Raw genomic sequence first — 11,912 nt, 5'->3', positions numbered from 1 at the left:
ACCGAACATTTTGGCCTCCTGTTATTTCTTAAACCGTATTAAATTGTATTTCGCAAAATAGTAATTTTAGGAGAGTTACTTTTTTGCGAAATGGACTATTTTCACCCCTGCGGTGACAACGTGACCTCTTTCACGTCACGAAAATACATTTAAACATAACAAATTAGTATATCACCGAACATTTTGGCCTCCTTTTATTTCTTAAACCGTATTAAAATTTATTTCGCAAAATAGTAATTTTAGGAGAGTTACTATTTTGCGAAATGGACTATTTTTACCCCTCAATAACTTTCTTTTCGGGTCACAAAAATACGCTTAAACATTTCATTATAGTATATTCTCGAAGGGTTCGGTCACCTCCTCTTTCTCTATCCAGATATAATTAATTTCTCAAAGTAGTAATGTCAGAAAAATTACTGTTTTGCATATTAGCTAGGCTATTTTCACTCAGCGGTAACGATGTCGTTATTCTCGTGTCATACAATAGGTTTTCGGTAAGTTTCGATTTAAAGCACTATCAAATCTCAAAAGGTCTAAGCTATCTTCACCTATATAAACGTCTTCTAAGTTTATTTCGCGAGGCAGTAATTTTGGAAGAATTACTCTTTTGCAAAATGGACCATAAATGATTTAAATGCCGCCTGAGAAAACTGACTCGTGAACAGATTGGGTTTACAGGTCTCACCTTCCCTTGTACGTAAGTGTTTTAATCAGCTGTGGTCTTTACTTCTTCACTGCCAAGCAACAAGGCGGTGTTTTCCTTTCCTCAGCTTCAAATGATTAAGTAAGAGCCAATTAATAACTCCATCTCAATAAACATGCAACAAGAGGTTTGGGCTAACAGGTTCATTTAATCAAAATCGACAACTGTGTAGTACCGTATTGCGTGACGCCGAAACCAAGTCAAGAGAACCCTGCTGAAGGCCCAAACCGAGGTTGTGTCCAATTAATGACATGGGAGGGAGCGGAAAGTAAGAGGTAAAAGCTGTTTTTACTAGCGACGGAGCTATTCTAGGGGGAAGTTGGCATGTTCTCCTGAGAGATTTGAAAGACTCGTTTCGTGCGTTTTGAAGGGTGTGCACTGTTTCGGTGCAAAACCAACATGACAGTTTTCCAGTGGCGGTTAAACATGTTTAGACTCTCCGTCTCGTATGGAGAACAGAAGCATACCCATGCCTAAATAGTCGTCCAGCAGTTTTATAATCGCAAGTAATACAGTTACTTTGCTTCAAAATTTTTAATAAAAATAATATACATGGAAAAGTTACGCGCTTCTGATTACACCCCCGTCGCACACCTCTTCCTTACGAGCAAGAGATCGTGTTTCGTATTTGCGCAAGTTCCACGTGCTGCAAGAAGTTCGCTTTGTGCTCGCTTTGTGTGCTGCTAAATCAGGCAAGATTATGGCTTTTAAATTTCCTGTTCTTAAGCCCAAGACCATCGACTGTTCAGGTCTTCCAGTTCATGATTTCAAGTGTTTGACAAACAAGGAAATCATTGGTAAGGGCGCTTATGGTGCTGTGTTCGCTGCTAACTGGCAGACTGTTCCTGATGCGGGTGGGAAATCGGCCGTTGCGGAGAAAGTCGTCGTTAAGAAATTGCTCGGCGAGGACATATTGGATAAGAAAACGTTTGTAAAGGAAGCAAGAATCATTCAAGAGTTGAAACATCCAAACATTGTGAAGTTCAAGGGAATCTGCAACAATCCCTTCGCCCTTATTCTCGAGTTCCCGCCCGCCGAGTGTAAATAATCCATTTCGCAAAATAAACATTTTTCGGAATTACTACATTCAATTAGTTTAGAAATTACTACATTAAAGAGGAGGTGACCAAGATCTTTGAGAATATACTATAATGTAATGTTTAAATGTATTTTCGTGACATGAAAGAGGTCAAGCAAAATAGCAACTCTCCTAAAATTACTATTTTGCGAAATATATTTTAATACGGTTTAAGAAATGAGAGGAGGCCAAAATGTTCGGTGATATACTAATTTGTAATGTTTAAATGTATTTTCGTGACGTGAAAGAGGTCACGTTGTCACCGCAGGGTGAAAATAGTCCATTTCGCAAAATAGTAACGCTCCTAAAATTACTATTTTGCGAAATACATTTTAATACGGTTTAAGAAATAAGAAGAGGCCAAAATCTTCGTTGATATACTAATTTTTAATGTTTAAATGTATTTTTATGACATAAAAGAGGTTACGTTAGTCACCGCTGAGTAAAAATTGTCCATTTCGCAAAATAGTAACTCTCCTAAAATTACTATTTTGCGAAATACATTTTAATACGGTTTAAGAAATAAGAGGAGGCCAAAATGTTCGGTGATATACTAATTTGTAATGTTTAAATGTATTTTTGTGACATGGAAGAGGTCACGTTGTTACCGCAGGGTGAAAAATTCCATTTCGCAAAATAGTAACGCTCCTAAAATTACTATTTTGCGAAATGAATAAAAATCCTTCTTGTTAATGAACGATTACTCCAAATTCCTTGTGAAAGTTTTCTTTACCTTGTTAGAAAATATATCTGCATTATTCCTTCAGTTTTGTTCTATTTCACCTGATTTCGTTTCGTTTCGTTTCGCAAAATAGTATAAGCCTACCTTTTCAACCTCTCGTGATAGTTCACGACAGCAGGTGAATGGAACAAAAGGACCACCGTTCACTTCTAGAAACAAAAAACGTTTTTCTATTCCTATTCACTTCCCCGCCTTCAGGGAAATTCCATCACGTAATTTCCAGACTACATTTTTCCGAAAGTAATACAATTTTATAATTCACGAACAGCTGATAAAGAGAGATCAAAACTGATATTGCAGAATATATCATGATTTGAAATTTGCGATTGTTAAAATGCTGAAAAGTTTCGCCGTATAAAGAGGAGATAAGTATCAAAAAGGAAGTGAAAAAGCCGTGCAGATGGTTTTAAATTCCGTAGTTAAAGGGGTTTGTCGTTTATCCAATTAAGAAATGATTAAATAATCAAAAAACGCTATTCCTGAAAATTTTCTCTCGAGTAATCGGCCAATTCGTTATACAGGCTTAACAAGAAAGCGTGCTTTTCGGGCCTGGAGCAGTTGCTAAAAATAGATAGCTAGAGCAAACTTATGTAAGAACAGTCCTTCTTAATCCCACAAATAGACAGGCAGCTGAAAAAATCACAATACCTCTTTTATTTTGGTACTACATCGAAACGAAACCTGGTAGAAGTCGTAGTTGAAAACCATTTGTTAGAGTAGAGGAGGGACAAAGCATCATGTATCATTTAATTAGTGGACCAAATTAATTGCAGTGTCTCATTGATGAAAAAAAAATGAGAGTAATACACTGCAAAGACACTGGATTTTGGAACATACTTCCAATTAAAAATAAAAAATAGATGCGATTCCATGTTTTAAATTTCGTAGCTTACATGTGGCACCAGTTTGAGTCGGTTACAAAAGTGGAAATAGCAGAAGACCCGACGAGGAACATACCAATTGAACATACCATATCACTGTCTGAAATTTTCTCCTTTCTGGAATAAACGATTCTCTAAAAAGTTTTTCCACGAGTTTACTAAATAATCATTCCGTGATCGCGGCCCAATGTGAAGCGTGGCTGCATTCTCGACATGAAAAAAAATCACAGCCAGACCGTCAACAAAAACAAAATAGACCGTTTCTAAGAGTGTTGTCTTAAAACGAAGTAAAGTGCCATGCCTTTGTTTTAATAACAATATGTTTATTTTCATGCATATTAGATAGAGTTTCCGGAGACAGGTCCTTGAACTTGACATTCTTTTGAAAAGAAGATATTTCATTGGAATTTTAAAATGGCCAATTATTAAATAAACAAGTCGTTAATAGAGATTCTGCAGATAGTTTGTTTTATCTACTAAAATACTAACACACATATTTCTCGCAACTGAGCAAAACTTTTCTTAAATAAGGCAAACTACGTTGGTGAAGCAATTGAAATTATAACGTATCTTTTTTTGTTCAGAACGGATGTTTTGGTCCAGATTGAAACCTTTGTAGAACCGCAAGCTTGTCGGGTGTTACTAGAATGTGGATTAGCGGACCGCGGAAGCTCTGGACCTCCGGTACCAGCGAAACCTGGGGAACCATTAGTTTTTTGTAACAAAAATAATGATGAAATAAACTAAAAACACTGTTCGAAATTTCCTTATCGGGTATAAAGTAGATAACGTTAAAAGAGAAATGTTGTTTATTTCTATCTACCTTGACGTCCAACCACAGAACACTTAAGCTCGCACATACTAAGCCTTTGTGAATATGCAAATATGTTCATACTGCATAGTAGGTAAAATATACGGATTTGAACGGAAATGAAAATTCTCAACCTGCAAAGGATCTGGACTAGTTTTGAATAAGGATAAATTTACCCCACTCAAATGCTTGTTCTTTTGCATCGTGTGAATTTCTTGAGCTGATTTCGGGAAATGTAACTCGCTTTTAGTTCATCTGCTTAGTACTCTACATAATCCTTTCCTGGATGTCTGTGAGAAGGGCCAACCAAACGAATCCACTGAAAGCAAAATGCTGTGAACGATCAACTCGAAATTCTACAGGTATCTAACCGAAGTCACGCGTAATTGTGATCATCATGTATTTAAAAAAATCCAAACGCTTACAGTACTAAACACGAGAAGAAAAACACATACTGGAGAACGAAAACTTACAAATAAATTCACAATAAATGAAAAATGGTTAGCTTTACAGGGGAAAAAACCACGCTGCTTCTTAAAAAGTGTACAGAAAATTGACCCACAGGACTAAATTTATGTACAAAAAGTGTCAAACATCGAATATCATAGTACCCAAACCATTATAGCCCTCCGTTCATTTTGCCTAACAATTTCTTTGTCACCGATAGATCCTGTCCATAATGGTGGAATGAAGGATACAACACTAGTTGGTAACATTCCTACTAATAATTTGACAGTGTTTCAGTGTTTGTTATGACTCCATGTGATCTTTTGGCTTAAAGGATCTTTCGGTTTTTTTATGTAAAGTTCAAGACAGTCAATTATTACTCTTACATTCTTAAATTTTTTAACCTTTCTGAAAGATATTTTTGTAATTCTGGTCTTGAGAAAGAAGTGTTATCCATATAATGTAAATCCTGGATACTTGAGACAAATTAAAGCCAAAAAAAAGCTAGGAAATTGACATCGACTCCTTCTCTTGTCCTCACTAAGGTGAGAAATTTGATGAAATTTTGGTGTTCTTACTACCAGCCAGAGCCGTATTTCAGTGAGCTTTGGGTCTAAAAATTCAAAAACTAAATCAAGCCTAGACGTATTTGCACGTGTGTAACGATAAAAGTTCTTAGAAAAAGTTGCCTGGTCAATGAAATACTGTCTCTTCAGGGTCGGCCAGGGGGGGTAGTGGAATACCAATATACCCGAAAAAAAATCGACAAAATACCCTAAAATACCCCAAATTCCTCCAAATATACCCAAAATAATCGAAGCTTTGAATACTTTATACCTGAAATTCAAGGAAAGTGATATACTGAATACCCATATTTAAGCTACAATATACCGTATACCCGATTTAAAACGCCCCTGAATACCGAATACTCAAAAACCCTGGCCGACCCTGTCTCTTCTTATTCACTTTACTTGGACACACTGTCTGTGTAACTAATTCAGCAAGAAAACTAGCTTCAGCATTTGCAGGGAAGCTGAGGCTACATAATCTAATTTACTGTTTTCTTTTGATAAATTCTTGTCCTCCAAAAGGGCCTCATTTTCAACTGGAACTTCATTTTCTTTACTAGTTCGCTTTCTCTTCCTTGACCGCCTTAGTTTGATCTGTGTAGATCGGATTTGAGGGGAGGTCTTTTAGTTTTACTTTCACATTCGTAACCTTGCATGTACAACGTTAAGTTCTATAACCTTGTGCAAAATGATTTGAACAGACCTTCGTACTCATTATTACCCTGACGTGGTCACAATTAATAGATCTAGCCCACGACAAGACATCTTTCATACTCTGGGGGTAGTAGAATCTTAATATTCCAACGTGATAAAGAATACTTTGCCTTTCTGGGTACCTTCGATCGCTGTTACAACCCCACACAGCACAATGATCGCCACGAGGCATATTTCCAATAATATTTGTGTTTACGAGCTCAGAAATAAGCCAGAAGTAGACTGCACACACTTATTTACCACTGAAAAAGCTTAAATTGGTTACATACTCGCGAGTATTACTTAATTTCGATATATTTCAAGACCATTACGAGATGTCGATTTCACAATAACCTTACGCAAGGAGAGAACTCTACCGGTAGATTTTAACGCATATTTCATGGTGATTTAAACAAAAACTTACACTCCCCACGTATAAACATTGCTTTAATCCTTTTCTGATAAAACGGCTTCAAAAAAGCACTGAATTCTCTCAAAGATCTTTTTTTTGGTCTCTGAAATGACTTTCCGCCACAGATTTCTTTTTAGCAACTTGCAATGTTTGCCCCATGGCGATCTCAGAACCCATTGCGCTTAGAGGGCTTTGATTATTGGCAACTAATTCGTTATGGTTCAATTATTAACACTCGGGGTGGGCGACTGCTATTTGCTCTTTATGACATTACACACCGGGCCCTTGTACGGTGAATGTCGCCACAGTTAAAGTTGGACGTCAAGGACAATTAAAACATATTTTTCATTTAAAGTGATCTTCTTTATACCCGAAGACGAACTTTCGAACAGTTTAAAGATCTTTTTAGTTTTATGTTTTATTTCATTACTATCAATTTACAAAAGAACATAGGGTTCCGCAGGTTCCGCGGTCCACTGAACATCCAAGCTTGTCGAGTTGTGCGAAATATGCATTCGCGAATATACAGACTAAATTAACTTAGAGCCGGGCTGCTGAATGCTTTTTGAATGACTCCGTGTGGTGCCTTGAAAGTCTTGTTGTAACAGATTCATTTTCAAATTATGTCAAAGCAAAATAAAATAATAAAGGCACCCTTCATTTGAAATATTCAAACCTTCATAATAGCTTAGAAAAAGGGGACAAGTTAACAGCTATGGCGGAAATTAGATGTGTTCGTCAATATTAAGAGAAGAAACTAGAAGAGCCAGAGACTGAGTTAAGTTACTTGCTAACTAGTTCACAGGTGCTCTATGGTTAAAATTTTCCCACAGTAATTATTCACTTTAACTGTTTTTACCTTGCTCCTGTAGAACCTTATGTTTGCCGCAATTAGATTACGAATAAATTACACTTAATGAAAGATGCTTTCGTGTTGTCACAAGGGTGGGACAAAGAAAAAAATTCCGAGCCCCCATGAGGAATCGAACGTAAACCTTTCAGATTCCGCGCTCCGATGTTCTACCACGGAGCCACAGAGACTCTACTGTGTGCGACGTCGATTATGAAGTTCATATGATACGCGTCCTGTATACTGTTAGGATCAGTATTGTCGATAGCGTCATGTTTGTAAATTAAACTTTACTCTAGAAGGTTTCGCAATTGCTTGGAACACTCCAAGGAAGAAAATTAATGGAGAAAGGAATACTGAGCAAAGGAAACGCCATCTGAAAGAGAAACTTAGATATTACAGAGTCAAGGTTTTATTGTGAAAGAATTGCTTCTAACTCATAAAGAGGGTAGAGGCATGAATTTAACAAAGAATGCCATTTAAAACTTTGTTATCTCCCTCTCAAACTAAAAGCCTTCCTAACTTTGAATTCATATTTATCGTCGTTACTATATTATTATCCCATGATTTAAGCTTAATGTGAAGTATGGCCCCACAGCTCACGCCACGCAAACATGTCCATCTAACGTTGTCGTAATAAACAGATTAAACCATTTCCAAGATGCCTCGAGCAAGGTGCCTTTTGATATGAAAATGAGTTGTTTCCAGTTAATTGTCAAGCAAAGAGACTTTTGAGATTGCAAGATTGCATTTCTGGAGATTGAGATGACTTATTGAGAGACGAAGAGGTCATTCATTAAAGGTGCCGCAAAGAGATCCGTTGCAACCGAGACCGTTTGGTTGTAATGAGTTTTCATATCAAAGAAGTAAAAAAGTGGATTTTTTGAGAATTTTTAAATGGCTTAGTGTGGTTCCAAAAATGCTCGATTTTCGTGTTCAGAAGGATCAATTTAAAATTGCCTGAAGGCATGATTTTATGATGATGGCAGCCTTTCTCTGTAACTTTTCGAACGCACGCCCACCACGGCCAAGGTTAGATTTTATAAAAGGCACTAAAAGAATTGAACCCAACGAGCAACGGCTTTTAAGATTTTGATTAGTACGTCAGTTTCGTCTCTATTTGACTTTGTGCAAAACCGTAGTTTTTTGCCGAGAGTTTTCTTTGTTCAAAAAGGGAGGTTTATTTTGCATTTTCTTTAAATATTGAAACCAAATCAAGTAGGTAATTAAATGAAAGACCGATGTTTTGTTTGCCATTATAGCCCAAATCATGATAACGAATCCACTTAAAAGAGAAGCAGATAAAAACTTGCTCTTCCGCTTCGCCAGCCTCTAAAAATGCCAAAGGACCAGGTCTAATGTAATACAAGGTTTTCGAGGTCTCGTTCAAAGTACTGCGTCTTTTTCGAGCACCGAAAGTGCACTTGCACCCAGCAGAATCGTTATAACAAACCTTGGTTATGACGGTAAAGACAACTTTTTGACTTTCCGTCTGACCAGAGAAACAAAAAGCTCGAAATGAAAATTCGTCTTCATTATTACCATCACAGAAAGAAGGGTCATCCACCAAGGATTTTTGGTCGTTTTCTCTACAGCTGAATGTAAATAGAAACCTCTCTTTAGTGAATCATCTATAAATCAATTTGTAACCAACTTATCAGTATCATGTCAAAATATCTTTCCCTTCCTGAAGCGCTTTGGTGTGAATAGGGAATTATTTGCGACTCAACTTCCCTGCTTACCGAAATCATTATTATGGACACTGTGCATTGAATCTGTGGTCAGTTTCTTACTTTTAACTTCTCTTCACAGTGAACACGTTCTGACACCCTTCTTATATGGTTATCCTGTTCTCATTTTGAGTCATCTATACGTCACGTACATACATATTCTGATAAAGAGCTTTGCATGCTTGGGCAAAGAAGCGGACCACTTTACACACTTATCAATAATGATTTAAAAGAGTAAAAACGTCATGAGAGTGAATTATAATATCTAGTAGATATAAAAATATGAATACTCATGAACAAAGGGAGATTAATCCTAGTAGGATAACCGAGAAAATAAAGCAAAGCTACTCAAATTATCGATAAAGATGAGCTAAAACATACATCAGTAAATATGGATAAATGAGACCAAAGATATACCCAAGAAAAATAAACTGCGACATGCAATTGCGAAATAAGATTAATGCAATGGAGTTTTGTGTGACATCACAGATCACTGAGCTATCAGCAGGAAACGCAGTACTTTGCCCAAGGGGAATTAACTTTAGCGTGAGCTGTTAATCATCCCTACTCACCAGTGCCAGTTTCAGTGACTGAATGTTGAGTTAGGAAGCTAGCCTGAAGACCCTGTTTTTCCCTGATATACGTACATGTTATCGTGTACTCGTGGTCATATGGAAAAGTCGGACTACCAGAAGCACTAACTTGGATCTTAAACTTAAACTTAAAGACTTAAAAGTCCAAAGTAATTCCGTCGGCGTTCTCTGTCAATGAGGTCTTGCATTCATCGGCACTGAGTGTACCATGTTTCACTTTACCTGCTACAGATGTAAATGATGGCTGACAGTCCGTGTTCGGAGTTCCGCTATGTTTCAACTCCCATGTGGCTGCATCGGCGTCACTCCACATATCGAAATCAGGGATAACGAGTGTAACTCGATATCTGTGCCTTTTCCGCACTTAATTTCTCCAGTGGTACTTGCCGCTTCTTCGTGAGCTATTAAAAAAATACAACGATTTCGGACCTTTTACATAATAGAATTGAAGTGAATCAGTTAGTCCTGAGTCAGTCAGCCATTTAACCACCAAAATGTACACAATTCAATATACTTCGATTGTATCGTTGGGGTGATGGAGAAGAGAAGGATGAGATCGTTCAATTTCTGTGATCTAAAAAAAATACTGAAACAAAACCGATATGGCTGACTTATAGGCTACTCTCCAAATGGTACTTGCCGCTTATTCGTGAGCTATTACAAAAATACAACAATTTCGGACCTTTACATAATAGAATTGAAGTGAGTCAGTTAGTTCTGAGTCAGTCAGCCAGTTAACCACCAAAATGTATACAATTCAATATACTTCGATTGTATCGTCGGGGCGATGGAGATGAGAAGGATGAGATCGTCCAGTTTCTGTGGTCTAAAAAAAAAAATACTGAAACAAAACTGATATGGCTGACTTGTAGGCTACTCATGTCTATACTCGTGCTTTACTCGAAAGACATTTATATATTTTCTTAAACTTATTTTTTAAGAAGAAAATGATGTTAGCTCATAGATAAATAACTTAAACCATCAAGACGTCTTCAATATGTTTCGACGAGCACGGAGAGCTACTGGACTTCCTTTAGCTAAAAAATGATCATAAACACTAGATGTAATGAGGGTGACATACGAAGGTGAATTTACAAGGCGCAAGATGAAACGCAAGAAAGACGGGAATAATCGGCAAACAAGATGGTTGCTTCATTCTTTTTCTTACTTCTCAATGGATTTTTCCGTAGAACTTTTGTGGAATTGATTTCCTGAAAAAGATGAAACCATTTCAAAGCCGGTGGTCTTTGTTTCTCATTTATCTTCATGTCTCTTTCCTCTTTGAAAAATTGGGAAAGAAATGGGAAGATATGATTATTTAATGCAGATATCAACCCGCAGATGATTCTATGAAAAAAGAAGAGGAAAGTATGTTTTATTAAGGGCTCTAACTTCACGCTTTAAACGAGCAAACACACAAATTCGTGAATATTACGTAGACTCATGAAAAGCCCACCTAAAAAGACTTGTATACTTGAGCCGATGCCAACTTCCTCAGTGATTGCATGAATTGAAGTTCTTCCTCCTGTTCTCACGAAAATTATAAACTTTTCCTTTGAGTCAGGCATGTTTGCGGATAATTGGAAATGTACTCTCTTTAATCCATTGTCAAAGATACCTGGCTTGGATCTAGTTCTCTTTCGGTTGAAAAACTGAATAGTAACCACCTTGCAAGGTCTTATATCGATCGGCTATAGTTACTTGTCTCCGAGCCCAGCTGTGAGCGGCGCAAGACAGCTTTATTGGACTTGCTATCTGTTCGAAAACAAAAGGAAAGAGACCCTGCCGTTTAATGATCAGACTCCTGAGGTCTGAGAAGAACACTTTTTTCCACGCTTTGTGTTTTCGCAGAAATTCTCAGCAGGGTGCGTTCTTTTCAGTCCTTCTTTTTAATATAACAGTGTTATTTGTGTAAACAGTTGGAGTATCTCGGCACAATAAACAAAGTCAACAAAAGTGAATTGATTTAACCCTGGGGTTCTTGTAGAAGCAATCCATCTAAAAGCTTAATGCCCAGCCACATCTCTGGGCCGTTCAAAATGAGGTTTTCCTTTTAACTCGCTTTACTAAAACCGGAAAAATCAAAACAGGCGAAATTTGGAATGCTATTTTCCGATTGTATTGCTTAAAAACTTTGATTGATATGATTAACGCAAAGATATGCTTCTTCAATGAGGGAGAGAGGTACAATCCACAATGTTTATCCAGAAAAAAATACTGGAATTTTATGAACACGAATCCAATTTCACCCACTGAAATGGTAATAGAAACAGTTATATCGTCTATAGGTTGATGAACATGCGCACCATTTTGCTTCCATTCACAACTACTACAAGTGTTTTTAGAACATAACAAACCACTTTAACGATTCTGTCTCTTTCGTAGGAGCTCTGAAAGAACTTT

This window comes from Pocillopora damicornis, chromosome 9 (assembly GCF_964200805.1).
Source record: "Pocillopora damicornis chromosome 9, jaPocDami1.2, whole genome shotgun sequence".
Classification (NCBI taxonomy): domain Eukaryota; kingdom Metazoa; phylum Cnidaria; class Anthozoa; order Scleractinia; family Pocilloporidae; genus Pocillopora; species Pocillopora damicornis.
The sequence above is the reverse complement of the archived record's forward strand: the minus strand, read 5'-3'. Positions refer to the sequence as shown.